The sequence below is a fragment of the Tamandua tetradactyla genome, chromosome 14 (assembly GCF_023851605.1).
Source record: "Tamandua tetradactyla isolate mTamTet1 chromosome 14, mTamTet1.pri, whole genome shotgun sequence".
NCBI classification, from domain to species: Eukaryota; Metazoa; Chordata; class Mammalia; order Pilosa; family Myrmecophagidae; genus Tamandua; species Tamandua tetradactyla.
In genome coordinates this window covers 63,792,534-63,819,808 of record NC_135340.1, presented here as the reverse complement: position 1 = coordinate 63,819,808, position 27,275 = coordinate 63,792,534, and the positions used below count along the sequence as shown (strand labels likewise).

General features: G+C 34.8%; 1 protein-coding gene and 1 pseudogene across 10 annotated transcripts in view; both read left to right on the top strand.

Moving 5' to 3' along the window:
• Positions 1-27,275, top strand: part of FAM227B (family with sequence similarity 227 member B) — a 310,848-nt gene that overhangs the window by 236,074 nt on the left and 47,499 nt on the right. The window lies entirely within an intron of this gene.
• Positions 1,897-4,586, top strand: LOC143655152 (uncharacterized; annotated as a pseudogene).

Genomic DNA, 27,275 nt, shown 5'->3' with positions numbered 1-27,275 from the left:
TTATAACATGGATGAACCTTGAAGACATCATGTTGAGTAAAATAAGCCAGACACAAAAAGATGAATATTGTATGATCTTGCATTTATGAAATATCTAGTGTAAGCAGATTCATTGAGACAGAAAATAAATTATACGTTACCAAGGGGTAGGGAGAGATGGGGAGTTATTACTTAATAAATGCAGAGTCCCCATTTGAAGTGATGAAAAAGTTGGGGTAATAGATATTGGTGTGGGTAGCACAGTATTGGGAATGTAATCAATACCACTGAATTATACACTTGAAAGTGGTTAAAATGGGAAGTTTTTAGTTTTATATATGTTACTGCAATAAGAAGTTTAAAAAAAAAGAAAAAATATTTTATAGCTAGGCCACATAAATTTAGCCATCAAAATACTTTGACCCAGGATATATTCTATTGTGTTACCTCGGAGAATGGACTACTGTGTTACCTAGGAGAATGGATTGTTTGTTCAGGAATCAGATGGCAGTAAGCTCTATTATGAATGAAACCAAGTCAGCCTTGTTTATTAATATAACCTCAGAAGCTGGCATTATACTTGCCACATACCAGGGTCTTCATAAATATGTATATTTTTCATTAACTTTTAAAATATTGGCAAATAATTAGGGGATACTCACATGGAAAAAGAATGAAATGTGACCCTGATATATATATACATATATAAGCAAAGTCCCTTGATGGATTGGAGAAAAAATATGGAACTATTAAACATCGCCATCAGGGAAACCCCAGATATTGTGTCAAATGTTAGGGACACCAAAATCAATAGGCCAAGTCCTTGGTCTTGAGGCTGGCTCTTGTGAAGCTCATGTAGGTAGTGGAGAAGTTTAGCCTACCTATAGCTATGTCTAAGAGTCATGTCTGCAGGACCTCTTTTCTTGCTCAGATTTGGCCTTTCTCTCTCTCTAAGCCCACCTCTGCAAGTGAAACCATTGCCTTCCCCCCTATGTGGGACATGACATCCAGGGGTAAAAGTCTCCCTGGCAGCATGGGAGATGACTCCCAGGGATGACCCTGGCCCTGGCACCATGGGATCAACAATGCCATCCTAATCAAAAGGAGGAAAAGAAGTGTAACTAATAAAGTATCAGTGGCTGAGAGCGTTCAAATAGAGTTGAGAGGCTACTCTGGAGTTCACTCTTATGCAAGCTTCAATTAGACATTGCTGCCTATCATAACTTCCCAAACACCAATCAAAACCATTTCTGCCTATCCTAAAGAATACTTAGGGCATTATATAAGATTCTACAGAGGTTCCATGCACTAGGGCAACTCCAGAAACCTATAACCTCAAGATGGGTCCCTGGACAAGATAAGTCTGAAATGTAGAGGAGCCAGCCTCTCCAGAACATCAACTAGTACCATCCCTCACCCCATATTATTGACAGGCCTTTCCAACATGAAAAAGTTAGAATGAGCATAACCCAAATACCCCTAAAGAGTAGTAGAAAGACCAAAGGTAGAGGTGGAGGTATACAAAGAAGGTAAGGTTTAACAAATAAGTCTGATTGCAGAATCATTATATTAATATTTCTTTTAGTCTCCAGTACCTTACAGCAGCTAGAAGTAAAAACCTAAAATTGTGGAATTGCAACCCCTACCAAACTCTGAAATCTGTTCTACAACTGATTATTCTAATGTACTTTGAAATTTACTGCTTTTTTGTATATATGAAATGTTTCACAAAAAAGAGGAGTATAACAGAGATGATAAGATTTAACAAATAAGTATGACTGCTGAATCATTTTATTGATATTTCTCTTGATCTCCAATATATTTGAGCAGGTAGAAGAAAAAAATTAAAAATCATGGAACTGTAATTCATACCAAACTTTAAAATCTATACTATAACTATTTGTTAAAATGTACTTAGAAATGTGTTGCTTTTTTGATTATATGTTATATTTCACAATCTTAAAAATGTTAAAATAAAATAAACCTCTGCAGTCCAGAGCCAGACCAGCCATGGACAAGATGGAATCCTGTCACCTCTGAATCTGGGCTGGGCCTATTTGACACTGGACCCAAGGTGGCTGAAGAGGGGGAGCTCCCACTCCATACTTCCTGCCAGGCTTGAGATGATCTTCTTCCAGGGAAGGCCTACTCACCCTGAGAGTTCCCATAATCACAGGAAGAAGCAGCCAAGTTCACATGGGGAAACTGGAAGACCAGCAAGGGCTTATGGGGAATAAAGTTCATGGCTGGAAAAGCTACACTGCCAGCAATAGAAGGGCATCCTTGTGCGTCCTTGGAAACTGCGCCTTCCTTGTCATGCAGATCAGGCCCAGCCTGAGTTTAGGATGGTACTTTGACTGCAGCAGCAGCATTCTAGTGCTGTGTCAGTTCCCTGTTAGCAGGTTATAAGGTGACCAGACTCTATGTGCTCCTCCATTGAAACAGGAAGACAAGTCTGAATGGTGGAGAAAGAAGTGAAGTCTGTCCAGAAGAAGCCTAAGAAGATAGTAATCAGACAGAGAGACAACAGGACTGGGGAAGCAAGTTGCATCCATCTCCAGTAAAGGACAGTCTGAGGAAAAAGGGAATGAATATAAGAAAATTGGAAAAAATACTTTCTCTGACATCACAACTTTTTTTTAAGGCAACCCCTCTTTAAACACACCCAGTAAGAATTTAAAATGCAATTTAGACTTATTTCTCATGAAGGAAGCTCTGTGGGAAAGAATCATCATTTGAATTTGTGAAATCCTTCTACCATGTCTTACCCCTTATGGAACCCTCCCTCCCCCCTTAAAGTGTAAATCAGTGTGAAAATTCCCTCCATTAAAAAATTTGAATACCACAGATTACAGAGCATTCATACTGGAGATAAACCCTGTAAACTTAATGAATTTGAGAAAACTTCTTTCATTCATATGTATGCTTCATTAACTGTAGAAGTCATGCTGGAGAGAAACCTGTTCTTCTAAGGAATATTGACATGTCTTTAGCTGGATGACAAATCTTATTGAGCAGAAGAAAATTCATACTGGAGAGAAATCAGTGAGTGTAACAAAACTTCTTTGAGCATTAGAAAATTCATATAGGAGAGAAACCTTTAAATGGAAGAAATGTGGGAAAATCTTAGGCCAAAAGTAAATCCTCATGCATAAAAAAATCACTTAGGAGAGAAACTTTGAGAATGTGAGTAAACTTCCATTCAGATGTCAAACCTCAGTCAGCAGAGAATTTATAGTGAGGAAAACCCCTTTGCCTGTAAGATGTGTGGGAAATCAGACCTCACTGAGCATGGATATTTTCATACAAGAGAGAAACCTTTGGAATATCATGAATGTGGAAACTCCTTCAGCCAGAAGGAAAATCATCTTACCCATCAGAAGATTCACACTAGTGAGAAGCCATTTGAGTGTAAGGATTGTGGAAAAGCTTTCATTCAGAAGTCAGACTTCATCAGACACCAGGGAACTCACAAGGGAGAGAAGCTCTTTGTATGTAAGGAGTATAGGGAAACCTTCAGTAATCTATCAAACCTTACTAAGCATGAGAAAACTCATATTGGAGAGAAACTCAAATATACTGAATGTGGCATAGCTTTTGGCCAGAATAAATACCTCATAAAACATCAAAACATTCACACTTGAGAGAAACCCTATAAATATAATGAATGCGGAAAAGCCTCCTCTCAATGAACATCACTTATACATGTGAACATTCATTCAGGTGATAAACCTTATGAATGCAATGTATGTAGAAAAGCCTTCTCTCAATGTTCATTTCTTACTGTGCATGTGAGAAACCACACAGGTGAGAAACCCTATGGTTGTAATGAGTGTGGGAAAAGCCTTCTTTCAGTTTTCACCTGTTGCTCTACATTTGAGAATACACACAGGTAAGAAGACTTATCAGTGTAGTGAGTGTGGGAAAACTTTCAGCCAGAAGTCACACCACATTAGGCACCAGAAAATTCACACTCATTAAAAACCTTGAAGATATGAAATTTTTCATTGGGAGTTCACATCTCCCTTAGCACATCAGAAATAATTATTCTGAAGCAAAGCACATTGAATGAGAGAAACAAAAACTAAAAACTTATGTCCTGACAAAGAGGACATTCATTTGATAGAAAGGCTGTGACCAAAATAACAAAAAACAAAAAACAGCCCCTAAAGCAAAGAGCAAAGGTAACGCATTTCCACTAAAATTGGGGACAAGAAACTGATGCTGTTATCATCATTGTTATCAGCATAGATCTGGAGATCCTAACCAATTTTATTAAAAAAAGTTGTAAATGTTAGAAAGCAAGAGACAATACTAGATATCACCTACAAATAGTATAAAACTCTTGTGGTATTGATGCAGCAGAAGTGAGTCCAGAAACAGACTCACACACTTATTAGAATTTGGAATATGATGGAAATGGCATCAGGAAATGATGAAGTAATAGAACTATTTAAAAAATAGTTTGGAGGTCATTTGTCTTCTAGGGAGGACACCATAAACTAAAGTAAGATGCAAAAGTTTAAAAACAGAAATATGAAAAAGCTATATATTTAAACGATCTTGAGACTAAGGGAGCACTCCTTAAAAAAACAAAATTTAAAATACCTAGCAATTCTTCTCTAAATATGTATTCTCAGAAAATATGTACCAGAAGGATATTTACTGTGGCATAATTCATCACAGCAAAAATTGAAAAAAACTTAAATGCCCATCAGGAATGAAATGGAAAATCCTTATGATGGAATCCTTTATCTGATGGAATCCCACGACATAGGAGACGTGGATGATCTCAAAAACCATGTTGAGAGGGAAAAATCAAGTCACACAATGATGCATATAGTACAATGAAATTTTTATAAATTTGAATAGACTTCCATCATAAAATTCAGTAGTATATATTTCTAATGGCTGCATATTGTATGTAAATATTTCTGAAATGGATTGGAAAGATACAGAACAAACTCTTGAAAGTGATTGCCTGTGAAGAGTGGAGAAGGGAAGGGAATTAATATGGGATATGTAGTGGGAATTGATAAAAGGGAATTGCAACTCCATATATAACCATTATTCTTAAAAACAAAAAAGAATACAGGTAGATATAACAAGATACTGGTTAATTCTGGATTGTGTATATGAATATCGTGTCTTTTTTTGTGTGCTTTTCTGTATTTTAAAAATTTCTCCATAATAATAAGGATAAGGATGGGAAAGCTGTACCTTAAGAAACAGTATAATAATAGATTCATGCCAATCAAATACTAAACTTTTTATAGAAAATATTTCTAAAATTTTATCAAGGGTGAGTGGATAGATTTGTTCTTTATGTAATATGAAATTATCCATTTTATTAAAATTAAAATGACAGCACAAAAAAAAACCTCTCACTGAATTATAAGATACACACCAAAATTATACATATCATAAGCATGCAGCTCAATGAATTTTACACTGCCCTGAAAAAGAAAAAAATCATTACTGGTACCTTAGATGCTAAAATCTATGTTATGTTGACATCCATGACCATGGATATGTTTTCTCTATTTTGAACCTAAAGAATAGAATCATACATTATGTACTCACTATAAGTCTGCTTTTGCTTGATTTTGTCTTTATGAGATTCATCCATGTTCATTTTCATTACTATATAATAACCTACTGCATGAATATTACAAAATTTATCTATTATACTGTTGAGCAATACTTAGGTTCTTTCAGGTCTGGGGCATTATGTATAATGTTGCTGTTATACATGTCTTTTGGTACACATCCAAATGCATTTCTGTTAAATATACCTAGGAATGGAATTGCTGGACCATGGAATTAACATATACTCAGCATTATTAGGTAATACCAAACAGCTTTTCAAATATTTTTAACCAATCTATAATCCCACCAATAATATGTAAGAATTCCAATTGCTCTGTATCCTCATCAACACTTCTAATTTGCGTTCATTATTTTTTTTTAATCTTTGCCATTTTGGTAGATATGTAGTGGTATTTCATTATGCTTTTAATTTTCATTTTCTGGTGACTATTAAGACTGAACATTTTTCATAAGTTTACAGGCCATTTAAATATCTTTTTTGTGTGTGAAAGGTTTACTAAAGTTTTTTGTTCCTTTTTTAATTGGGGTTGTGTATCTTTTTTTATTTCTGTTTTACCTTTAATCGTTGAAAGCTTCTGGTGTTTCCCAGAGCTATTTCTCCTCAGCAGGCCCTAAATTGCAATTTTTGTCTCCCCAGCACCTAACACTGCCAACATATTAACTTACCTTTTGGATTAGATGGTTGCTACTTTCTGCTTGGATTCTCAGTCTCTCCCCGAAAATATCTTGAGACTTTGCAAATGCTTTGGGAGTGGGGGAGAAGAATTGTGCAAGATGTCAGATTCCCTTCTCTGAGTTTCACTTTAGTCTGGAATCTTGGTTCCTAAAGCCCTGGTTACCTTGGTAGCTTGAACTCCAGTTTTGTCTCCCCAGACCAATAAGACTACCAAATTTTTCTGCTTGTATATGAATGTTTATAGCAGTAATAATCAGAAAAACCAAAAGGTGGACATAACCCAAATATCCACAAATAAATGAATGGCTAAATTGTCACATAACCATGCAATGGAATATTATTCAGCCATAAATAGGAAGAAAATATTGATAAATGCTACAACTCAGATGAACTTCGAGAACATTATGCTCAGTGAAAGAAGCCAAACACAGAAGGTCATATATTGTATGTTTCCTTTTATATGAAATATTCAGAATAGGCAAATCCATAAAGATAGAAGGTCAGTTAAAAGTTATTAGGCAACGGATGGCTGGGAGAGGGGATGGGGAATGGTTATGGGGTGTTTTTATTGGGTGATGAAAAAGTTTTGAAACTAGAGAGAGCTGTTACACAGCATTGTGCATACACAAATATCACTGAATCATACACATTAAAATGGTTAATTGTATTTTGTGTGAATTTTTCTTCAATTAAAAAACAAAAATAAAAAATCTTTAGTCCTTCTTTCCAGACACAATCTTAATCTATTGCTACTTTGAGTCACATGAACTGGGGTGGGGGGGAATTTATACTCTTGCTCAACTTTATTCATTGTGTCCAAATATATAATTTTTAACCTTAATATTTTGATATTGAGTTAAAGTTCAAAAGAAGCATAGAAATAAAAATGTTGTCACTATTGAACAAATGTATTAGAAAGATAATGGCAAAAACACAAGACGTCTTAGACAGTTTGTGTTCTCTTTTCATATATTGTTATAAAATAAAAGAAAAATGTTAGTTCTGACCATCTCTCTTCCAATATACTTTAGTCTTCTCTGTTACTCTCTTTCAAAGCATTCTTTTTTCTTTCATATCACTCATCCAATTTGCAAGTATTTCCTTATTTGGGCATTTAATTCTAAAATATTGGACTTCCTATGTAACACATGGATGGACCTTGAGGACATTATGCTGAGTGAGATTAACCAGAAACAAAAAGACAAAGACTGCATGGTCTCACTGATATGAACTAACATTAAAGAATGAACTTGGAGAATTTCAGTTAAGAACAGAGACCATCAGGAGATAGAAATAGGGTAGATATTGGGTAATTGAAGGAATACAGATTGTGCAACAAGACTGATTGTAAAAATTTAGAAATGGGTAGAACAATGTTACCTAATTTGTAATACAATAATGTCAGTATACTGAATGAAACTGAGTGTGAAAAGGATTGAGGGAGAAGGGCTGGGAGCACAAATGAAGTCAGAAGGAAAGATAGACGATCAAGACTGAGATGGTATAATTTAGGAATGCCTAGAGTGTATAATGATAGTGACTAAATGTACAAATTTAAAAATGTTTTTGCATGAGGAAGAACATAGGAATGTCATTACTGCAGGGTGTTGAAAATAGATGGTAATTAATGTTTTAAATTTTACCTTATGTGTGAGACTAAAACAAAAAATGTTTATTTGGTACAAAATTTATATTTTGACTAGTGCAGTTCCTAATATACCTTATGTGACAGCTTAATTGAACACCATAAGTACATGGAACCTTGAGTAGGGCATAAGATTTTGTAGGTTTGTCCAGAGTGATGCCCCAATAAATCCCAAAGTATTTGAACAGTGAATAAAAAAGTATTTGCAAAGTCCCCTTGGGGGAATGGTGAGAATGGGGGAACTCATACCTACCATACCCCTGGAAAATTCTTGATATTCTCACAAGCAGTGGAAACAACCAAAGCAATAGGCTGAGTTCCCAATCTTGGGGTTTGTTCATATGAAACTTAACCCCACAAAGGATAGGTCAAGCCTACTTAAAATTAGGCCTAAGAGTCACCCCCAAGAGAACCCCTTTTGTTGTGGCTTCTCTCTCCAACCAAAACAATGAGCAAACTCACCGCCTTCCACCTGTTACATGGGACATGACTCCCAGGGGTGTAAACCTTTCTGGCAATGTGGGAGGAAATCCTAGAATGAGCTGGGACTCAGAATCAAGAGACTGAGAAAACCTTCTGGACCAAAAGAAGGAACAGAGAAATGAAACAAAATAAAGTGTCAGTGGCTGAGAGATTTCAAATAGAGTCGAGTGGTTATCCTGGAGGTTATTCTTACACATTATGTTGATAACCCCTTCTTAGTTTAAGGTGTAATAGAGAGACTAGAGGGAAGTGCCTAAAACTGTAGAGCTGTGTTCCAGTAGCCATGTTTCTTCAAGATGATTGTATAACGATATAGCTTTCGCAAAGTGACTGTGTGATTGTGAAAACCTTCTTCTGATGTTCCTTTTATCTACAATTTGGACAGATGAGTAAAAAATATGGATTAAAAATAAACAAAGAATAGGGAAAATAAATGTTAAATTGTGTTGAGGGAAATACTAGTGGTCAATGAGAGGGAGGGGTAAGGGGTATGGTATGTATGAGTTTTTCTTTTTTCTTTTTATTTCTTTTTCTGGAGTGATGTAAATGTTCTGAGAAATGATCATGGTGATGAATACACAACTATGTGATGATATTGTGAGCCACTGATTGCACACCAAGTATGGAATGTTCATACATTAAGAATGTTCACGTTGTATGTTGATTGGTTTTATTAATAAAAATTAAAAAATATATATTGAACTTCCCACTAGACTGGAAGCTCCAGGAGGAGAGGAACCAAGTGTTTGTTTTTGTTTGTTTGTTTACCCCTATATCTCAAATCCAGCTAGGTTTCCGATACATAGATGGTTCTCAATAAATATTAAATGGATTAATCAATGAATAAGCTGATAGAGTGGGAGGGATGCAGATTATGCAAGAGTTGTACAGAGAGTGATGAAAGCTTAGAATCCTAGCTAAATTAAATGAGAAAGAGCCAACCAACGGCATGTAAAAGGATTGTTGAAAAGCACTGAGACCACTATTAGATTTTGTTAACATGAATCTATATTGGATTGCATAATTTTTCTCCAGCAGCATCCAGTTAGCAACTAATAGGAAAGAAAAAAATTAAATTGTGGGATTAGAACTCCGATTTGGTGTTTATAGCATGCTCAATATGTTTGTAAAAGGAGTAAAAGAGAAAAAAAGAAGTAGTGTGGGAGGGAGAAAGGATAATGATGAGTGAAAGACTGTAAAATTAACAATTACCATTATTGAACAGAAACAGCAGAAAAATGACTTACATATATTCTTCATGTAGAGCAAGGACAATTTTGAATTGAATTTATTAACATAGCACTTCACCACTGTAAAGAATTTCAGCATTTCCTCCAGGAACCAGTGCATTTTCTATGCTGAACAGCCATAATTGGTGCCTTGTTGAAAGATTGAGCGAGGAAAAAAAATAAGGAAGAAATGGTACTGATGATATTGGCCTCTCTTTTTCCATGTATTGTATGAGCTTTGCTTCTAAAGGTGCCTACTTGATTTCAGAAATTATCTTGTCAGATATTTGGTTTTTCCTATCTGAGTCTCTAACAGCCAAACTTGATAAAACCCTAAAAGAGTCATTTCCATTTTTTTATTTATCCATTGTTTCAATTTTTTAGATTATTTTTTCATTGCTTATAACAATAATTGTAGATAAATGCACCTAAATGTGAGTCAATTAGCACCTTATTCTGTCATTCTCATATAGTATAGGTCTCTTTTTTTTCCAGGACACTGTGATTCTCTAAAGGACAGGTATTCTGCTCTATTTATCTTTGAATAGCCAATGCCTATAAGAGTTTCTTAACACGTATGGGGTAGAATAAAATTAATTTGAATTTGAAAACCCAAGATTATTTTTTTTAGGAACTTCTAGGTATGATGAAAAAGAGAAATCTACTGATTTCAGTGGTGTATACAGAAAAAGAACTACTACTTTTAAATGTAGTTTAAAGTGCAGTCCCAGTTTAATAGCTCCAATACTAAATGTATGACCTAGAATGAGCACTTAACCTTTGTATTCTTGGTTTTCTTATTTATCAAATGTGTTTCTAAGATCCTTTCCATTCCTAAAATTCTTTTATTGAATTGTTATGTTTCTAGGGAAATATTATCATAATTTTCTTTTTTATCATACTTGTTTTAAAACTTCTACTGCATTTTACAATATTTGACTATTTGCACAAAACATGGAATAAAAACAATGAATGTAAGTTTGGCACACTGCAGGACAAACAATGTTTCCTTTTGGTGCATATCCCATATAGTGGAGACAGAGAATATCTACAAGCAAATATCAAGAAGACCCAGCCAGACCATACTGTACCATTCTGAAGGTTTAACTCTGCAGTCAAGACCAAAGGAAAATCTGAAAATCTTTTCCCCTAAAATTAACAGTCTAGAATTTCTTTAATAGGTTATCTCCTTCCAGATAAAATAATCTCCTACAATAGCCTTAGATCTATACTCACACCATGAATGTCTCTGATCCACAGCATTCGCGTATCTTTGCTACCAAACTTCCAGAAGCCATTTTTTCTTTCTCAGGTGTGAATAAACAGCTGTCCTCTGGGATTCACAACACTCCCATAATCATATAAAACTCTCTAAGTGCCTCCACTGTGGTTCCATTGGAGGCTTTCTCACTGGATTAGGGTTTAACAGGGATTGATATCCCCCTCTTTCTCTTCTCGGTAAGGGAGTGGGCTCACAGGTCCTCTTTTTGAATGTCCTCACCCTCCTCTCCTCTTTCCTTCTCTCTTCCCTCTTGTACCCTCAATCTGTATGAGGCACCCAAAAATCGGTAACCAATTATCAGATATTTCCTTTTAAATTTCACTTATTGAATTTTTAATGATGCAATAAAACCCTCCTATTTATTCTCTCTGTTAACTCAGCTGATTACTTCAAATTAATAGTTATTATGCATTTAGGTAATGTGCAATGTGATGGAGATAGTGCAATAAGATAATAAAGGCTGAATTTGTGGAGCTTAAATTTATGGAGAAAGGGACAGATGATAATCACATAAAAATAATTGAAGATATTGCAGAAGAGAATAAATAGTAGCAAATAACAGAAAGGCAGGGATGACTGGTATCTTGGTCACATTTAAGCTGTGATCCAAATAATAAGAAGAAAACAGAACTGGAGATAGAGTATTCCAGGCAAAGAGAAAACAAAAGTTCTGAGTTGAAAGTGAGCTTTCTGTGTTCTAGAAACTAAAGGTGGCATCTTACTGGAGATTAGTGAGCAAGAGAAAAGTTAAATGATATGAGATCAAAGTACAAAGGCCTTGACAGCAAAAGAAAGACTTTGCACTTTTTTTTTGTACTTGATGCTTTCTTCTTTTTTTAATTAGAGAAGTTGTAGGTTTACAGAAAAATCCCATAACATTTTGCATTAGTGTGGTAACTTTTTTACAATTGATGAAAGAATATTATAATTGTACTATTAACAAGTCCAAAGTTTACATTAGGGTATATTCTTTCCCCATATACAAGACCATGGATTTTATCCTAAGTGTAATGGATTATAATCAGTCAGGATATGGTCACTCTGAAATATTTGTGGAGAATGGTTTGGAGGCAAAAGTTGAAGTAAAGTGACTATGGCTATAATTCAGGTTGGAGAAGACAATTTAGAACAGAGTCATAGTAAGGGAGATGAAATAAGTGGCCTGACAAGGCTTGATGATAGATTCAGTATTAGGGAAAAGGAGGTCGAGATTAAATTCCAGATGTCTGTCATATGTGACTGGTTAAAAGGTGGTACCATTTGCCAAACTAAGGAAGACGGGAAGAGTACCAGGACTGGAGAGCAAAACAGGCAGCAGGTAGTTCTGAATGTTTGAGCGAGGAATGCTTGTAACCTAGACCCCAGCTGACTGAACCAAAGGGATCTTCCTCTTATGAAATGGGAACCAGGAAGTATCTTCCAAATCAATTACCACAAAAATGTGGAACCAGAAATTAAACTCGAAAGGAAATCTGATGCAAAAGGAAAGCTGTTTTCATACAGTTTTAAGTATATAATTTGAAGAAAAGTTTAAAAGACCTTATTTCTCCCTTATTTCTCTAATTAAGAGTGCCTCTGACAACCACAATGCCATAGGCCCCAGCATCATAAAAGATGAAATATATAAAAGTCAACCTGTTTATGAGATTTATAGTAAAAACCTAAGATAGTTTATTCTTTGATTTCAATCATAAATAGGGTTCAAGGTTGTCAAAATACAAGTCAATGTATAGTGTTCAGTCAACTTTCGTGGCTGAAAAAATAAATTTCTTAAAAATAACAATGTCATTCTAAAAAGAAATCAATACTTACCACTCTGTCTGGTTATTTCATCTAAAAGAAAATCGCTTGATGTTCAGTTCTAGGGGAAGAAATATGGAAGTAGAGGAATGTCGTAGTAAAGTTCCAATCAGTATATAACACCACAGGAGATTATACAATAAAAAGAATATGCCAAAGACTAAAACCTTGTCCATCTAATGCTGAGAAAAATGTATTAGTTTGGTGAAAAAGATACACCATATCAGTCATTTGATAGTGGACTGAATGACAAAGTAAGACTGACTAATTTCTTGCTTTCTAATAGAATTGTTTGGCTGCACATGATTATAGCTTTGATTCCTTAGCTAAGCAGCGTGGAAGTTGGGAACATTGTATCATGTGTTTAGAAAGTTGCCAAATCATTAAATATCCACTATTGTAGCATATTTTGAAAGAAATACCATTTATTAATACTAAGTACTGTAGGTATAATAAATCACACTGTCACCTAGCTTAATTGAATCAATAAGAAGAATACAGAAGCAGCTTATCTGCAAATGTGGATTCAAAAGTACTGAAAGATGTTTGGAAATCACCTTCTCTCCTGAATTTTTCTTAATTTCCCATGATAACTGATTTTTTCAATTAATTTAGATTATCTTGGAAATGTCTGCAAAACAAAAAGATAAGCTTCAACTCAAACTTTAATTGAATGTCTCCAAATTCTGCATAAAGGGACTCCAAATGAATAAAGTTTTACTGTATTTTAAATGATCTTAAAGTGGAATTGTCTATTAGGAGAATATTAATTTTGTTATTTTTAATTTGGATAAATAAGATTAAGGAAAATATTTCCAGGTCTTAGCACACCTAAAGGAGTGAGCAAAGGACTAATTTTTAAATGGTAATAGGATAATTTATGATGTACTCCTCACTTCTCTTGATTGCCTTCTTCATACTTCACATACCTTTTCATTCCACTTGGGTTGCTAACATGTATAGCAATAAATATACTTCATTGTTAATATAATAAAGTATAAAACCAGGAAGAAATCTAGAAAGCCTTAAAAGCATTATTGTTCTTTTAATCCCTCAAAAAAACTGGGAGAGAAGAAAGGAATATATAAAATTTCTGGATTATTTTACCCCACCCAGGACGTGTCAGATATTAGATTTTAAAAAAAAGATATTTTTTTCCTTACTGAAAGTGGTCATCTCAGTAGTACTTAGTTTGTTCCTTTTAAACTGAAAGATTATCTTGTCCCTGTTTTTTATTTCCTTGATTTACAGGTCAAATTGAATTATGCTATTTCCTTGGTGATACCAAATATTTACAAAGATCTGGGGATTTCTGGTTCTGTTTTGAATTTTGAAGCTGTTCCTTATCCTATCCTATCCATTCTTCTTCCCTTTCTCTCTGCGTTTTCCTCCTCTGCTTTTTCTTGTCCTCTCTTGTCCTCTCTCTCTTGTCCTCTCTCTCTTGTGCTCTCTCTCTTGTGCTCTCTCTCTTGTCCTCTCTCTCTTGTCCTCTCTCTCTTGTCCTCTCTCTCTTGTTCTCTCTCTCTTGTTCTCTCTCTCTTTTTTACACACACACACACACATTTTTCTATCAAACCCATGCTTCAATTTTCTAGAACCCTCTTTAGATCATTCTTATATTAATTTTCTGCTTGTTTGTTATTTTTCAATCTAGTCTTGAAAAACACATATGGTTTCTATTCTAATCAGTGTTCCTCTGAGTATAGTTTCATATTATAGAAGATAAACTATTGTCAAATAATAATCCATAATGATGCAACTTTTGGTAATTCTAGACTTTTAACCAATAATTTAAAAAGAACCATTCATGTAGTCTGACTAAGAGGTTAGACCTAAGTTTTTTTTTAAGTTAATGTTTATAGGGGTGGGGTTTGTGTGGGTAATCACTTAAAGCAAGTTTATATTTATAAGCTTATTTTTATAAATTTAGAAGTATTGGAAACTAAACATGGAAAATGATTCATTCTTTTGATAAACCACACATATTTGAGAGTTTACAAGTTAAGTAACACTATAAAAAATGTTATGGGAATGGAAAGATAGCAACTCCTATTTACTAAAATAATAATAATAATAATAAAGGCAGACAAAAAAATTGGAACCACTAAGAAACAGCAAATAAACGCTGAGTGAGAAAATGATTGAAAACTACTTACAAAACACACAGCTGGTTTCACTGTGAGAGGATGTGGTATTTTCAGGTAATATGGAGCAAGCTGGTCTGTGAGGTGCTTTCAGGATTCAGATGGCATGTTTTCATTTAGTCATACCTGAATTTGAATTATGGTTCTCCTTCTTAGTGATTGTGTAATGTAAACAAGATACTTACTTCTCTAAGGCCATCATATATAAAAAGAATATTATAATACTCACTTAACTTACAGGTTGTTATAAGAATAAAATAAGAGATGGTCTGCTGTTAAATTGCAAATAGCAGGAACTCAATAAAAGGTAGAACATTTTCTTTTGAAAAAGCCTGAAGGACTGAGTGCCTTAGAGGGTTGGAAATAGGACTAGAGTTTTGAAAGAAGAGGTTGATCAGACAATACTAATGACAGTATATAGTTGTGATTCAACAGGAACCTCTTGGGGGCAGATAAGTCTAAAAGAAGGATGAGAGCAAGGAGATGATTAGAGCTGAAATAAGCCTTGCACACGCAGTAAGCAGAGAAGTTTACTATATTTAGTAAGAAACAAGAGACTAATCGGCTGACCTGTGTTTATTAATCAAAGCTTACATAGCACTAACGGCATGCCAGGCAATATCTAAACACTTTATAAAATTAAATAATATATTTCCCATAGGTTAGTACTATTTTTCTCCTCATTTTGCCCAAATGAGAAAACTAGTCTTAGGTCTGGTTTGCAAGAACAGAGAGAAAAGTAAAGTGAAATTTGAGTTAACTTCAGACCTCCACAACAGACACTGCAAAGTTAAAAGAGAGATTGTTTTATCCAGGAGGAAAATAATAACAACATTTATTAAGCACGATGCCAGGCCCTGTTCTAAATTCTTTATATATATATGGAGAGGGAGAGAGAGAGACCATAGGTACTCTCTATCCTCATGTTTCCACGTGAGGAAACGAGGCACAGGAGGGTTTAAGCAGCTCTCCAAGATAATAGAGCTTGTAATTGACTGGGTTGGGGTATTTATACAGACAGCCTAATACAAAACCTGAGCTTTTAATCTTTATCACCTTCAATATAGGATTTATTTTCATAACAGGATGGGGTGGGGGAACCCTGATCTGCCTCACTTCTCCATGTATGCAACATATCAGAGATACTTAGAGAACCTACAAGAAGCCCTCTAACTATGGTGAGAAACTTGTGGACAAAAAATATCTTCCCAATTCCAAAGGAAATTCATACTAGTTACCTACAGTACTAAAATATTAAACCTAGTCCTTAATTTATATGAACTAAATTTGATAGCCATTTGGAGAAACATGAGATAAATGGATCAAGGTGAAAGCACCAAAAATTGACCATTGAAAAAGATAATCTGGGAAATATAAAATATCTATTTCAAATTCTAACTAGTATCTCTACACTCACACAATTAACAAATATTCACTGAACATCCATTATGTATCAGACCTGAACTGTGGAAATAAATGCCATGGTAACACATACCCCCCCACACACACACACACTCCTCCAAACAAAGAAAACACAGCCTATTATCTGCCCTGTGAAGCATATTTGAAATTATACCGTATCATGAAAAAGCATAGCCTGCCAAGAAAATGGATCAGAAAAAAAAATAGTTCTAGAGATCAAGAATATGATAACTGAGTAAATAACTTAAGTAGAATGGTTGAATAACAGACTTAATATAGCCATAGAACAAATAAATGATTTGGAATATCATAGCATTCAAAAGTAGAGCAAAACTAAAGAGAAGTAAAAATACAGAAATGCCAAAGAATATGGAAGAGCTATTCAAATAATTCATCTTCACTCCACAAGGAATTCTAGGAAGTAAAAATGAAGGAAAACAATGAGAACAAAGAATACGTTCCAGAGTTGGATAAAAACCGAAGCTTTCAAATTGAAATGACTTATCAAGGGCCACATCTTAGTGAAAGTGCTGAAGTCAGAAAGTAAAGAGAAAATTCTGAAAGTTACAAAAAAAAAGTTACGTCAATTGCTTATAAAAGAACTAGAATCAGACTGGCCACAGGAATGTCATTAGATAACTCTTGATGATAGAAGTGAGTGGAGAAATACTCATAAAGGGCTGAGCAAAATATTAAACCAAAATATATACCAGTCATAATAGAATTCAATGCAAATTTTCCTCACACAAACAAGAACTTCAAAGGTTTACCAACTATAGACTTTCTCAGAAAGAATTCCTGCTGTAAAATTTAAAATGTCTCCAAGAAAAAGATGGTGCAATACCAAATAACTGGTGAAATGATACTCCACAATAAAACAGACCCAATTACTGACATGCATAGCATATAGATGAATTTCAAATGCAGTATCGAAGTGAAAGAACCTAGATCCACAAAGCTGCATACTGTATGGTTCCATTTATATAACATTCTGGAAAAGGCAAAAACTATAGGTACAGAAAACATATCACCAGGGTCTGTGGTGAGAGTGGGGTTGATTATATTGGGACTGAGGTACTATTTGGATGATTGAACTGTTCTATATCTTGATTGTGGTAGTGGTTACACAACTGTATGCTTTTGTCAAAACTCAAGAGTTATACACCAAAAGGTAAAAATTACCATATGTAAATTCAACCTAATATATACATACATGTGTGCATACATATGTACATAAGTACATGCAATGAGGCAGAATAAGTAAAGAAGCTAGTCAACTATATATTTAAATCTTAGTGTTAAAAAATTTTAATACAATCTTGAACTTAAATCCCAAATGATGACAACATTGGAGGTGATGGGAAATGGAAAGTTAAGCATAGGAAAAAACAAAGTTTTTTGCTAAGGTTCTTGCTTTTTTTTAGGGGAAGTATAGTGATTTCAGTATATTCTAGATATTGATTAAAATCTACTTAAATATGTTTAGTTTACACCTAGAATAATAGAAATGGGATTCATAACTTTCAAAGCAGATGAAGAAACCAGTAATAGAAAATCATGCAATAAGAAAGGAAAATAGAAATGATATAAAAGTATGGTTAAAGGAAGGGGAAAAAACTAAAACAAGATGGTGAAAACATTTCAAGCACAGAATAAATGTGAATGGGTTAATTTTTCATGTTAAAATATGTATCTTGAGATATGGTTAAATTAAACACAGGTACACAAATAAAAAAATCCAACTATATGCTCTTTACAAAAGACAGGCCTAAAATCAAATAACATAAGAAGATGATCATCTTAACAGACATACAAAAAAGTAATATTTGACATAACACTCATTCTTCCTAAAATGGAAACAAATTTATTTTGGTAAGAGTAATAGGAAAACTTCTTTAATTTGATACAGGGCAACTACAACAAACCCTCAGAACATCATACTTAGGATGAAAATGAAAAGTGATCCACTGCTTGATTTAACTTTATTCTCGTAGGTTTAGCCAATATAAGAAAAATTTATATGATGACACCTATAGGGCTAAAGATGACAGCTAATCTCTTGGCATGTTATATGAATTTTATTTCAATAATTTCATAAGTGCATTGTTCTAAATGGTTTTATTCCTAACCGGTTGTTCAAATGTATTCACTTAGCTGTTGCAGACACTATTGATGCTCCCTACAAAGCAGTCTGCCTTCCATCAGCCAGCAAATGAATCTTGAGCAAAGAACTGCCAGAATTCACTTTGTCCACATCTGGAGGGCCAGAAATAATACTTGCCCTAAGAGATATTTCTTAACTAATTATAAGTAAGAGACAATAAATGCCACAAACTCCTCTACACCTCCATCCCTGGCTGGAATAATTTTGGGGCATGTGTTTTGTACTTTTCTTCCCAGAGTTTCCCTAGTGGATTATGATCCAGTCACCCAATGTGATAGCTGGCTAGTAATGCATCTTTAATTTTGATATCTTTCTTTACCTTTATCTCATCTCTGCTCTCCAACCCATGTTCTTTCTTCCCCCAATAAACTGCTTAACTCAAATCCATGGTACAGAGTCTGCTTCTGGAAAATGGGAACTAGGCAAAGTATAAATAGTAAGGTAGATATTTAAATGCTTTCTGTTTTCACGTTTTTCAATACTAGCAGAGTAGGCAACTTCTTTCAAAATGGTTCAACTAAAGAAATAGATAAAAAGAGAAAGCAAATGTGACAATTATGAAAATCGGTGACTCCAAGTAAAAGGCATAGAGGTATTCATTATAATAGCTTTAAACTTTTCTTGAGCTTTAGAATTTTCAGAATAAATGTTAAAAAATATACTGGTGGGCTGTGCGATGGTGGCTCAGTGGCAGAATTCTCACCTGCAATGCCGCAGACCCGGGATCGATTCCTGGTGCCTGGCCATGCAAAAAAAAGAAAAGCCACACTGGCTAGGTCTTCTGGTTTGAAGATGTCAGTATAAAGTTGGCATTTCTCCCTTGTCTTCATGGAAGGCATCCAAAATCAAGAAGGAGAAGAAGAAACGGCACAAATTCCATTTATGGTAAAACTAGGAGATAAATAAAACTCAATACCACAAAAGAGAGAGGCTGCCAAAAAGATGTAAGAAGGAGGGAAAGAATAGGGAAAACAAAGGAAATTCACCAGAAAAATAATACCATGGAGTTGAAGAAACTTGTAACTAAATATATTACCACACATTTAAAAAGCTTTATGATTGTGTTAGTTAGATTCAGTTGTCAACTTGGCCAGGTGAGCATACCTAGTTCTGTTGCTGCCAACACAAGCCAATGGTACGTGAACCTCATCTGTTGCTAATTACATCTGCAATCGGCTAAGAGGGTGTCTGCTACAATGAGTGAGGTTTGACTTAATTGGCTGGTGCTTAAATGAGAGAACACAATGTAGCACAGCCAAGCAGCTCAGCATTCCTCATCTCAGCACTTGCAGCTCAGCCCAGGCCTTTGGAGATGCAGAAAGAAGTCACCCCGGGGAAAGTTGTTGGAACCCAACGGGCCTGGAGAGAAGACCAGCAGAGACCATCCTGTGCCTTCCACGTAAGAAAGAACCTCAGTGGAAAGTTAGCTGCCTTTCCTCTGAAGAAAATAAATCCCCTTTTATTAAAAGCCAATACGTCTCTGGTGTGTTGCATTCCGGCAGCTAGCAAACTAGAACAATGATGTATTTCTGTGAATGAAAAGCACAAAAGCAAAAGTGCAGAGATGGATTGAAAAGAGGTGAAAAATAAAAATCATTCTGGAAATAAATGTGAAACTGGAAGAAACCCATGAAAGAATAAGATGAAAAGACCGCAAGGAACGTAGAGGAAATGAGCAAAATAGAAATCCAAGAAAATGTTTTAAATATTAGAAAAAATGATGAAAAGATAGCCAAAGAAACTCTACAAAGCTGAACTCTCCAAAGAACCAAAATCAAAATGGCAGGAAGGAAAAATATTTAAAGATAGCATGTTTTAAAACAGCTTTCAGAATGGAACTTCTCCAGATGTTTTCTATGCATCTGTAGAGTCTAATATGGAATGAGGCTCAATAGGAATTTGAACTCCATAAACTCTCACCATCATGTCTACCCAATTACCAGCATTGTCTGCTATATTCCCTGCTTTGTGCATCTATCTAAGGTCAACTCCTCTACTTGACCACTAGTCTCCATTTTTTCTTGCCTCATAGGACATTGTTCCAACAATCACTCTTCTCTTCCCTACATTTTTTCACTTCCCAAAGTGTATAGATAAGCTATTATTTTTTCTTCTAAAAACAAAGCAAAGACTCTTGACCCCACTTCCCACAATTATTATTGCCCCATTACCTACTCTCCTTTTCAGTAAAACTTGTGTAAAGAGTTGTCTGTACTTGATGCCTCTAATTCCTCTCCTCCCACTCTCTCTTAAACTCAATACAATCAGGCTCTTATTGATCGCTAATGGCTTCCACAATTCAAATGGGCAGTTATCAGTTCATTTCTTCCTGACTTGCCAGCAGTATTTGACTAATTGATCACTCCATTCTCTTAGAAATACTTATTTCACTTGGCTTTTAAGTCACCACAGTTTTTTGGTTTTCCTACTACCACACTTCCATGAATCTTCTTTACTGGTTTCTCCTTTCTTCCTTGCCCTCTTAGCATTGAAACACCCTGAGGCTCAGTCTATTCTCTTCTCAACTCTATCAATATTTTCCCTAGCATCTCTTTGAGACTATTGAGTCCCAATATCATCCATATATCCCAACCCCAAATTTATGACTCTGACCTCATTTTAATTAATGCCAACTCTATCATCTGAAGACTAAAGAACTTCAGATACTTCCTTGACTCTTCACTCATATTCCACATCCAATCCATCAGGAAATTATTTTGGATCTACCCTCAAAATATATCCAGATTCTGAACACTCACTACTTTCTCCTGGCCCTGAACACCACAATAGCCTCCTTCTAGTTTTACCAACACAACATCCAAAATAATCCTGTTAAAATATGAATCAGATCATGTTATTCCTCAGCACAAAAACTTTCAATCATCCCCCATTTTACTCATAGTGAAAAGCAAAGTCTTACTGATGGCTTAGAATACCCTTCATCATCCTCCCTCATTACCCCTCTGATCTCCCTCTCTCTGATTTAATTCTAGCCACATTGTCCCCCTTGCTGTTCCTTGAGCATTCCTGGCACCCTCCTGTCTTAAATCCTTCACTCTAGCTGTTCATTCTGCATATCCATTTGGCTAGCACCTCACCTCCTTCAAAGGCTTTGCTCAAACATCACCTTATCAGTGAGGTCAATCCTGACCCCTCTTTTTTAATTCCTCCAACTGCCCCACCCTTCCACCTTCATCCCAGCACACCAGATTCACCTTATTCTGCTGTTTTATTTCTGATCCATAATTCTTACTTGCAACATATATATTTTATTTTTTCATTTTTATTGCCTATCTATCCCTCTTCCAGCCAACTAGAATATAAACTGTACAAGAACTAGAATATTTTAATTTGTTCACTGATGTTTCCAAAGCAATAAGCTCAGTGCCTGGCACAGGATAGGTGCTCAAAAAAAATTTGCTAATGAATCAATGAATGGATATGATAAGATATGAACTTCCTGAAATGGTTATATCCAGCTAAGGAGGGAAGGGGGAAGGAATAGGATCAGAGAGGCTTTAATATTGCTGTAATACTTTATTTTTTAATTACCTAAAAACCAAGAGGTCATTTGTTAAGATCTGAAAAGATTGATAACTACATGGTGATTTTTTTATATTATTCTCTGTCTGGGGGTATATTTTAAATATTTTATAATAAAAATAATATAGAAAACTTTAAAATGGGAGGAGAGCCCACAGTATAGTTAAAGGAAAGATTTAAAATTATGTAAATGAGGAGGGGAAATAGGCAAAAATTGTGAGTAGACAAAGGAGCCAGGGGAAGTGTTTATGAACTACAGATACAGAATTGCATTTTACTTTCAACATCCCTTTGTTTTTCCTGACCTCCCAAGGAGATTTTTATTTTCTTGTGAATAATATCTGGAAGCAAGCTAACATACATGTACTTATTAAATAATAGAGGTCCTTATGGAAAGAACCATTTGTTCCCTTTCCTTTTAGTGACACTCAAGCATTCTAAACATGTTTGGCATGGGAGAAAATCGATTTTATTTAAGTATACTTCTAAGAATGTTGTGTTCATCATGAAGATACAACTTTTCTGAAGCTTAATTGCAATTTTCCTTTCCATCATACTTTGAGCAGCTTTGCTAGCTTGGTGTTAGTGCATGTGGACATTCAAAAGCATTTTTGTCATTGCTCTTAAGTAATGCTCTTGAGCAATGGCAAGATGCTTTCACATACTACATTGCTGTTCTGTAGCTTAATCAGATGCATTCTTCCAGAATGGAGAGTTTACACTTTCTGACTAGAGAACACCACTTCAGAATATGACTTCATGATTGCAACCCAGGTGGGGGCTATCATTGTTTGACTACAGAGAAAAATTCAAGGATCAAAAAATCAACTCAAGTAAATTTTTAGCTCAAATATATCTTTCCTCTGCTCTTTTAGAGAAAAGAGTGGGGGTGAGTATAGAGGAAGGGATTAAAGAAAGTAACCAACATATAAGAACCACCTATTTACCAGGCACCTCACAAACATCTTGTTTATTTCTCCAGCAAGCTATGAGATTGGTATTGATGGTACCATTTTATAGCTGAGGACACAGTTTCAAAGTTATATCATTAGAGAAGAGCTGTTTTAACTCTGTGATCTCTATTCTTTTGATGCTCAAAGGAATGCCACAGACCAGTAGCATTATTCATACCTGGGATATTATTAAACTCCACCCCAGACCTACCACATCAAAAACTGCATTTTAAAGATTCCCAGGTGTTTCTTATGTTCTTTGACATTGAATGAACACTGCTTTATACCCTCTGTTTTTCCCCATGCACTTTTCACTGTACTATTGTGGTACCAATTAATTTTAAAATAAAATTGGTTCTTAGACCATGTTGCGGTAGAACTCAGTCTTTCTCCCCGAGGAAGTATCATTAGGGACAGATTTACCCAAGATACTAATTCACAGTTTTCATAAATTCTATCAGAGTCTTGTGGTCTTGCAAATGAAGTTTCTGATGGTGTTCCTCCTCTTGTTATGATTGATTTGATTACATTCGGATTCAGTAAGTCTTAGCAGTCAGGGTAGGAGTCTAATGGTAACCAGATCAAAGAAATTGGGATTAACAGCCTCAGAAGAGCCAATTCTTATTCTAACCATTCATTTTAACTGTTAATCTCTCATTCACTTAGAAAGAGTTTGGCTTAATTAAAAGCAGAACCAAATTTTGCAAATTTGATCTTGGAATATGGACTTAAGGCTTAGTTAGTAGAGAGTACTAAGAATCCACCCAGTGAAAAAGTTTAAGACCCTATAATTTATTTTTTTTAATAATGGAACAAAATGCTGCTTTCTTTGTTCAGTACAGAAGTGTGACTTACAGTAAACATTCTGATGGAAAGAATTTGGTAAAAGTGTGGGGAACTGACACTGCGTCACTTGGACTCTGCTAGCATTTTTACCATTAGCACACAATGACTGTGAACAAAGAGCACCCTCCATTTAATATTTACACTAAGAGGAAAACAGAATGAGCTCTTGCAAAAGTTTTCTTCCCTCTTCTTTACACCCCTACACCCACATTTGGAAAGAAGCATATTTATTTCATATAAAGCATACATAACCCTGACCTCCTGAAAATGTGATTCTTTACCATTTGGACTTCACTACTTCACAGTTTTGCATTTTTAAATTTAAAATGGTCCATTTTATTCCTCTATGGTAATGCATTTCTTGGTTTCTCTTTCCTCCATCAGTTTGATGGTTGCAGGACTGGTCCATCCAGTTGCTAGGCTAACAAAAAGTTTGGAGCCCTAGGGAAACATCTTTAAATTATTACATAAGCAGAAAAAGAAAAGTTTGCTTTCAACTTCCAATAGATAATTATGTCACCTTTGTCCTTTATAAACAACCCATGGGGAAATGATGTTTATAACAATTTGAAATGACTAGGCTCATTAACAACTTATGGTTTAAGGAGTACTCCACATCACTCACATTTTTAAGCAACTACATATGATATGTAAGTAAATTTGTAATTATCCACCAATTATTTCAGTGATTCACAAAGATTTGAGTTCAATGTATTATTTCCTCACAGATCCATTTTAAAAACCTGATCCATCTCACTCTCCTTTGCTCTTCTTCAAATTTTTTAAGTAAGAGCAAGTCCCTTGCTGCAGCCAAAGTGGTCTCTTCATGATCCTGTCCAAATGTCTTGTTGCCTAACTCTACCTCTGTGTACACACAACACTGGCGTGAATTCTTTCTCTGCATCTGACTCCTTGAAATCCTATCCATTTTAAGATACTGAGCCTTCTCTGACCATCTCATTCCACAGTCTCTGTCTCACCCTTAAACTTTTATTTATGATACAATCTATCTGCCCCTTCATCTCATATTAACTTTGTAATAGATACTGAATTTTCAACAAGTATGATATACATTGTATATATTTTATCAATTATTTAGTTATAATTGGCTACAAAAGCCGGAGACTATATCCTTTATTTTTGAGTTTGAATGAATGCATGAAAAAAATGAATAAATGAAAAATAGCAGAATTAGTCTCAAGAAATCACTTTTGTGTTTTTCTCACTTAATAAATGTATATTAATTTTATCTACCTCCTTAAAATTTATTAACTGAAAATATGTTAAATTCTAAATTAATATAATTTCATATATTAATATTTAAAATTAACAACTTAATTTAAAATTAAAATGCAGTTTTTAAAATATGATTTTATGTAACTTTAAATTAAGGTGATTTAAAGTTTATAATTTATAATATAATTTAAATATAATCAAACTTTTGACTAATATAGTTTATAATTTATTATAATTTTAATACAATTTGCCATTAAATTAAAAATTGTTTTAAAGACCTCACTTTTACAAATGAAGAAGTGCATAACCAAGTGTAAACTGGGCTGCTGGACATTACTTTTGCTAGACTTGGTCCACAAACTTGGATAGCTCTAAGTTTTCTATCTGCCAAGGCAAAGGAAATGTCAGTCACTTGCATAATTGGACAGTATCCGTAAAATAAAAACTCACAGAATTTGTTTTCTTGTGGACCCCTGTATCAACCAGGATAGGCTAGATTATACTATGGTAACAACCACCAACAAAATCTTAGTGGCTTAGACTAACAAAGTTTAGTTTTTCATTCACACTGTGTGTCCATTATAGCAGGGTTAGGGCCTCTACCTTGGGTTGTAACTAAGAGACCAAGGCAGAAGGAGGTCCACCTCACTCACCACAGTCATTACAGCAGAGGGAAGAGGACTCAGAGACCTGTGAAACCGGCTGTTAGAGCACATCACTTTTTGCTGATAACTTTATTAGTTTTTGCCCAGAGCAAGCTGCATAGCCATGCTTATCTTCAAAGAGGATACAAGTTTACAGTCCTGCCAAATTCCTGGAAGGAGAAGGTGAATATTTCTGAACAATCCAATGGATTACCATACCCTCTCTAGAAAAGATCTGTATAATGTAATGAACTAAGTTGACACAGAAAATAAATAGTAAAAACAGCTGAATCTGTAGCATTGCATTGTGTTGACCAAGAACATAAAGATAGGTGACCAGAAAAATTCAGTTCTAATACATAATTCTTTGCTAGTCTACCTTAAGTCAATAATATATTTTAGATATTCTAGAAGAATAAAAATTCAGTCACACGTCAATACATATTGTTTCTCTCAGCAAACTTTTTAAATATGAGGTAATAGTGAATTTGAAGTTTTATCTCTTAAGGAATAATATTAATAACAATTAACTAACATTTATATAACCCTTACAATATGCCAGGCATTGTGCTTTGCATACATGACTTCATGATATCTATCTAATAAGTCTACAAGATGAGTATCAATATCATCTTCTCATAATATTTGAGGAAACTGAAACTTAAAGAAATTAATTTGCCCAAGATCACTCATCCAACCAATAACAGAGCTGGCATTTTATTTGTGTCCATCTGACCCCAAGGCCTTTGTGCTTAACTGCTAATCTATGCTGCCTCAGTATGCAGGTTAGGTCAAGTGGGAATTAGGATTGATGTATCCTTTTAGAGAAGGCCCAGCCTGAGGAGAAGATGCTTGAATTCTGAGTGGAATTGCACTAAGAAGTATCTTTAGATAGGACTTAAGCACTTTTAGATCAGTTTTTAGATGGAGAGAAAGATCCCAAAATGTTCTACCATTGGTGGACCATTCACCAGGGAAAGCTAAGATATTTTTTGAAGAAAAATCAGGAGCCATGGGTTGACAAATAGAATAATATTTATAAGATAATACATTTAAAATATTGTCACAGTAAATTAATTCTCCAATGAATGAAGAGCATACTGTCAAAGTAACTATTGAAAATGTTTAAAACACATTAAGAAAAGAAGGAAAAAGATTTAACGTAAATATTAACACTTCAATACATATCTTATTTTTTTACATCTTGGATCTAAAACCTAGACTATTGTCAGTCACAGTAGAGCAATTTATACCACAATTTCTCTAAAATTTGAATGGTAGAAATGACATTAGGCCAATCTAGTGTAATGTGACTTTTTAAGTAATTTAGTAGGTAGAAAACACATTTTCTCCATTCTTTGCAATTCCCAATTGCCCTGGAAGTAAGAGGATCACTGTTTTTGTGGCCCTTCCATCTTTTCTTCTATGTGCTATCACATTGCATTGCAATTATCTGAGAATATGTCTGGACACCACTACCGCCACCACAGCTAATGAACCCTGTCTTCTTGTAGATCAGGCCTTGAGCACATAGTTAACACTCAGTGTGAACTGAATGAATATTGACAGAATCACTGATAATCTGAATGTATAGAAGATTTTGCTGGTAATGCCCCAAA